Below are 6,233 nucleotides of genomic sequence, written 5' to 3' on the forward strand. Positions count from 1 at the left end.
ACACTCGTTTCAAGGCATTCATAGCTTGTTCATAGCTACATTTTCAGTAACGCTCAGGTTTGCGGTTTGCAAGCCCAGAGCTGCCATTAAATCGGAGCGGACTACAGCTTGTTTCTAATCATCCACAAATGGACTCACCGACAGAGCAAATACTGTAGCGACGAATACTTCGGAAATGACACTGAATTACACTGAGGAAGGAGAAAGTCAGCTTCACGACTTTTAAATCGTAACTAAGTTCCTTTATCCCCCCAATTCCATCGAGAACCAGAAGCCAGAAAGACTGACAGCTGCAGGCTCCGTTTATGGAAGCTGGGACCAGAGGCTCCGTTTATGGAAGCTGGGACCCTCCTATTAAGTATGTCATCACCTGATTCTCCCAAGTATCACCTCGAAGTGTGACATACGGTAACCGAGGAAAATACAGTTACAGGAACCCATTAAACATGTTTACCCCTACATTTCCGGACAGGATTAACTGTCACTGACTGAGCCAAGAATGACCCCAGATGGAGTCCCAGGCAGCCAGGGCCAGCGTGCCATCGGCGCCCGGCTGTTACCAACGATTTAACACAAAACTGCGCTCGTGTTTCCTCCCATGACCTGTCATCTCTCTTTATTTTTTTTTAAAACTGTACCTTCCTTATGAAATAACTGCTCACTGTAAAAAAAACTCAAAAATAAAGTGCCAAGGAAGATAGGAAGAATCACTCGGCATCGTGGTGTGTGTACTTTTGACGCTTCTTTTCTACGCCGCACAGACGCAAAGTTTATAAAGGGGATGGGCACACACTTTTATAACCTACTCTTACCCGAATCTATTTCAGTATTTCGGCCACACCTTTTTTAGAGAAGTAATCACAGAATGGATGAATCAGTGAAACCCGCCACGGTCCATAGCTACTAATGCAGGACCCTATGGACACTTGAAATTCCATGGAAATGTTTCTAGAGAAATCCCTAGATCTCAGATCCCGGCCCCAGTGAAGTGTCCCTTCTCGTCACTCCTTCATTCCTTCCTGCTACGCCATGTTTCTGGGAATCTGTTGTTTCTGCCGCAAAGACTCCTACTCATCCTTCAGGACAGAGTGGAGAGGGTCAGGAGTGTGGGCAGGGCCTGCCTTGGCCCCTTCGGACACTGTGCCCACCTTTCTCCGGTGCCCCCACGGCAATTAGCCCTGTGAGCCCTTTACGTCCAACGCTATCTACCATGGTTTCCTTCCCAGGACGATGGACTCCGCAGGGATACGATCAATCGTCTATTTTCAATGAACGGCAGCCTAAGTGATGCGCAGGGAAAAGTAAATCTGCCAGGGCCACGAAAGCAGCATCACGTGTGCTCCCACTGACGACCGCAGCCATCCTTCCTGGGGACAGTCTGCCTGGGGGCGTCAAGATCCGAAACCATGACGCAGAAAACGAAACTCATTTTCAGGACATTTTTCACTTCTTACGCAGATTAATTCATAAGATGAAACGGGTTGAGTCCCACAGGTTGACTGCTTGGATTGTAAAGGCTTTCGGTGACGTTTTGCAAAACTGAACTCCGTCTGAGAAAGCAAGTGTTGGTTGCAAGTGTTGGTTGTTTCGAGGTAAATATGATTTACCGAGTTCAGGAAACAGGAAAGGAGCTCTGAGATGGTAAGGGAACCGTTAGGCGGAGGGCGTGACGGGCCTAACGACATCCTGCAACGCGGTTCCCACCAACTTCAACCCCCGACTTCCTCCAGACTGATGCTAACGTGACGGTGCCCTTCACCACTCCTGGGGCAAAGAAGGCGACCGTCCACCTGTTTCTTCCGAGATAGTAAAGAAAGAACAAAATGGTTCTGCATCTTCAGCCCGGGGCGGGTTCAGAATCAAGCCAAATCAAAGGGGTTGGATTGGCTCGGTGTTCTGGGTGTAAAAATGGACTAAAAAGTTAAGTATGTACGCTTTTGATCGAACCGTTACTTTTTCTTTTTTTAAAAAAATCTAAATAGCATCGGAACTCTCCGAGCGAGAACAGGTGAAGTGCAGCCAAGAAATGCTCAAAACAGAGGGTTACAAAGGGGCACTTGTCTCCCGGATATTAAAATATTATTCGGCCTCCAGCAACTGAGACGGGCGGTGCTGGCATGAGGACGCAGGGCTCCAGGGAACAAAATCGGAAGAATTCCCAGAACAGACCCGGGAATTCTGAGTGTGATGAAGATGGCATTTCGAAGTGGTAGGGAAATGGGAAGTCATTGGACGGATGGTGCCAAGACGATGTACTAGCTGGGGGGGAAATGAAGTTGAGATGATTTCTACCCCTTGTGGAATTAGAAAAATTTTTTCCTTTTAAAAATCTCTTCAGAGCAGAAAAAACAAACAAACGAAAAAACTGAACCACATGGAGATTTAACTTCCGTATCTCAAACAACATAACTAAGAAAAAAAGAAAAACATGAAAAAAATATGAATTGCACGCAAGTAAGGGATTCTGATGATCTGTCACTACCCAGCATAATAAATGACTATGGAGGGACCATTTTAAAGGGAAATTATGTAGAATGCAAATATTCTGCAGACGCATCAAAACAAATTATTTTGTACATTTATCTGTAGAACCCCAGCCACCCAGAACCTTCAGGGAACCGTCATTTAAGAAAGCTCTGGAGCTCGCACCCTGCAGTCACTTCTGATATCAATCTTTTCTCTATTCTTTTTAAACTCGTGACACTTATGAAGCTAAGGATACAGCCACCTGTGCGTCTAAAAGCTTTCTGAAACCTTTTCCTGTGCAAAACCAGACTCTGCTGACTCACCTCCTTCCCCCGAATCTATTCCTCCAGCCTTCCCCGTCGCAACTAAGGACGCGGCCACCCACCCGCTCTGTCTCTCGGGGCAAAATCCTAGAAGTCACCGCTGATTCCTCTTTGCTCACCGCTCACAAGCATTCCATCTGCACATCTTAACTCGGGCTGCGGTATCTACCCAGGAACCACCGCTTCTCCCCAACTCCACGGCCACCGCACCAGCCCCAGACACCCTCATCGCCACCTGGACCGCCTCCCAACATGTCCCTGCTTCCCTGCGGCCCACTCTCCACACACCGGGCAGAATGAACTTTGGGGAACATAATGCAATCACCTCCCTTTCCTGCCTAAACCCTCCGAAGGCTTTCTAATTCCCTGGCAATAAAATTCCAGAAATGCACACACTATCAGGCCTCATCCTCTCTCTTTCTGGATTCCTTTCCAAGCTGGTGGTCCCTGCCTTGTAATTTACCAACGCTTCCCTCTGCCACAGTCACACGTCCGCCTCCTCGTTATCAGATCTCAACCCAAACGCCAGGGCTCTGAGGCCTCCCCAACCACTTCCCCAGCCGCCTAACAGATGACACCACGACACCCTGCCCTTGCTCGGTTCTGTTTTCTCCACAGCACCCATCGCTGGCGGAAACCCTCTTTTTAGTGTCTGTCCCTCCCACTAGAACAGCAGCTCCTTGACAACAACCATCTTCACTACGTGTCCCCAACACTCAAAAAGAAAAAGAGTCTGGATTCGGAGAAGCCGTCCCCTTATTTGTGGAATGAAGGCACAACTCTTAAGTGTGTGTATCCAGACGCGCTGATGGTTCAGGATCACTCCTACGAAATGAATAACTATGTCGTCTGCTCAGGGCCTCCGAAAGGAGTCGGCCCTGGCCGGTTCCGGATGGGTTACACTCTTGAGTTTTGTTTTGCTTGCTTTTTAAAATCTCTCAGTCTACGGCCAAGCCGCCCTGAACAAGCCCGACCTCTTCTGATCTCAGAAGCTAAGCAGGGTCGGGCCTGGTCAGTACTTGGATGGGAGACCACCCAGGAAGACCAGGTGCTGTAGGCGTAAAAATTAAAAAATAAGAGACTGTAAGCTGACAAGGTCCTTGCGATCTGTAAGGTCAACTGAGGGAGTTGCCTCGCCTAAAAAATACAAATAAAATAAAAATTTTAAAAAGTTCAGAAAGTAAATAAACAAAATCTCTCTTGGCTGTTATCGACTGTCACTGCACTGCTAACATCTCTTGGTGGCCCCTCTTCCCACTTCAAGCATATGGCAGGTCTGGAAAGTTGAGTCTGTCGTGATGGGGCTGGCCCGTCATTAAATGCAGACTATGGTGCAGACAGGAGTTTTATCTCCTTGAATTTTTAAGGGCTTATTTTGAAGCTCCTTTCCAGACCTCAGTTCCCAGTCCCTCGACCTAAATTCTGACACTTTCAACACCTGACACAAAAGCATGCCGTGGAGCCATCTGACCAAAATGTTGGCATCTCCTTCGACCCACAAGCCAAACGATAATTTTGCTTTAAAAAATAAAAGCAGAAAAACACTCGAGTTTTTCTTAAGGTAAACAATGAATTTACCTTTGAAGGGAACCATAAAACTGAACGTGACCAGTGCCGAACCAAAAGTCCTAGCTTATGCTAGAAGATTCGAGCCGACTTTTATTCCAAACTGCGCATAAAATTTCCAATTAAAGAGCTGAGTGTGGGCTTCTGGCCCCAGCTGCAAAGCACAGCAAAGCCATAATCATAAGTTACAACATATAACCTCCACCCCAGTTCGGCCCTGCCCCCAAAGTTCCTTAAGGCTAAAATGGTCTTGTGCCGTCATCTCCTACAAGGTGTCTATGTGGGGCGCTGACAGTTGAGAAGCGAGGACCTTAACAGGAAGGGTAGATGCCCCACCTCCTCCCCCGAGAACCTTAACAGGAAGGGTAGGTGGCCCCCCTCCTCCCCCCAGCTTAGAGGAAGTGTAACTTCTTAAGATCAGAGAGCTAAGGGAGAGCTGACAGTCAGACTGGGGAGGATACACTGTTTCCCCCGGAAGGGTTTCCCTTTATCGGGAAGGCAGAACTGTCACAAAGACGCAAGAACCGGGGGAGAGGGCACATTGTTTTTCTACTTTGCCCAAATTGCCTAAAAGAAAACAATGAGATCAAATCATCCAAAACCAGATGAGACAGGAGATTTGGAAAGAAGGCCAAGAGGTCAGGCATGGCCTCTGGGATAAGATTGTCTCCAAGATCAAGCAGGAGGACCAGGGTGTGTAACATTTTGAGAGCACTGCAGGTATGACACGTTTTACTTACCGACTTTATATCCACGAAAGACAATGTATTTGTTTGGGGGGGCGGGGCAAGGAGTCGCGCCACCTACGATCTGAAAAACTGCTTTGGTAATTGTCCCCAAAGCTGTGACTTCTCGGGGCTTGTTATCACATCGCAGTCATGAGGATTTACTTTTAAAACCGCGCTGGAAACAATTTATACAGCTCATGCTCCACTTCCGATATAGGTATTTCTTGTCAAAAAGCACAATTAACACAAAATCCCAAGGAATTCACAGGAGATCTGAGAGATCTTGATCTGCAGGTTCCTATCCATACCGCGATCTTAGTTTAAATTCACACTGGCCGCATCCTAAGCTTTTCAGTCACTCAGGCTCCTTGCTGATGGAACCGAGGTCTGCATTTGGCCACCGTCCTAACGACGACATGTGGGAATGGGCATCAAGGCACCCAAAGGGCAGACTGTCCTCGTGTCCATCTCCTTTTGCAATCCTCTACCTCCTCCCTTAGAGGAACGGGGATCCACACAGGCTTTTCCCGTCATGACAACTAATGCCGGAAAACCCAGACCAGGGCTAGACTCAAAAGATGAAGCTATAAAGGTGTTGGTTATAAGTTAAGAACCAGCAGCAACCAGCTTGGCCCTGCTCGGAAAGTTCCTTCCCCGAGGAGCGGGGGACCTCTCGGCACTGGTTTGCTCTTCAGCGGGATGAATCGGAAATCTTACCCACACCGCCAGCATGTCTGTACTTCACACGGGTACGGTTTCTGTTACATCCCTTCGTCGAATCCCCTCCTGTACCTCGAATTCACTCCAACACAATCTGCCATTCCCAAATCATCTCTCTTCTAAAGACGACTTTGGCTAATCCTTCTGCTAATCCTGAACATGATTCCAGCCACTTTCGTGAGTCGTGTGGCCAACAGGAGCCCAGACAGCGGATAACATCACTAAACGGGGCTAATTAGCACCAAATCCACCCTTGGGCCAGGCACTGCTTCCCCCGAGGGTTCTCTCCATGTACTGAACGGACCGGTGTGGTCCGTGTGGAGCGGGCACCCCCTTCCTTTACATTAGTGGCACCACCAGTGAAACCTACACGTATACTAGGGGACTATCCGGGTTAATTTCCACGGGCTCTAGTTCTGCAAACACAAAG

At 48.1% G+C, this 6,233-nt stretch overlaps 1 pseudogene; it reads left to right on the plus strand.

Moving 5' to 3' along the window:
- Positions 1-3,730: 3,730 nt before the first annotated feature.
- On the plus strand, positions 3,731-3,849 carry LOC111733110 (annotated as a pseudogene).
- The last annotated feature ends 2,384 nt before the right edge of the window (positions 3,850-6,233 follow it).

The sequence above is a fragment of the Pteropus vampyrus genome, unplaced genomic scaffold (genome assembly GCF_000151845.1).
Source record: "Pteropus vampyrus isolate Shadow unplaced genomic scaffold, Pvam_2.0 Scaffold525, whole genome shotgun sequence".
Classification (NCBI taxonomy): Eukaryota; Metazoa; Chordata; class Mammalia; order Chiroptera; family Pteropodidae; genus Pteropus; species Pteropus vampyrus.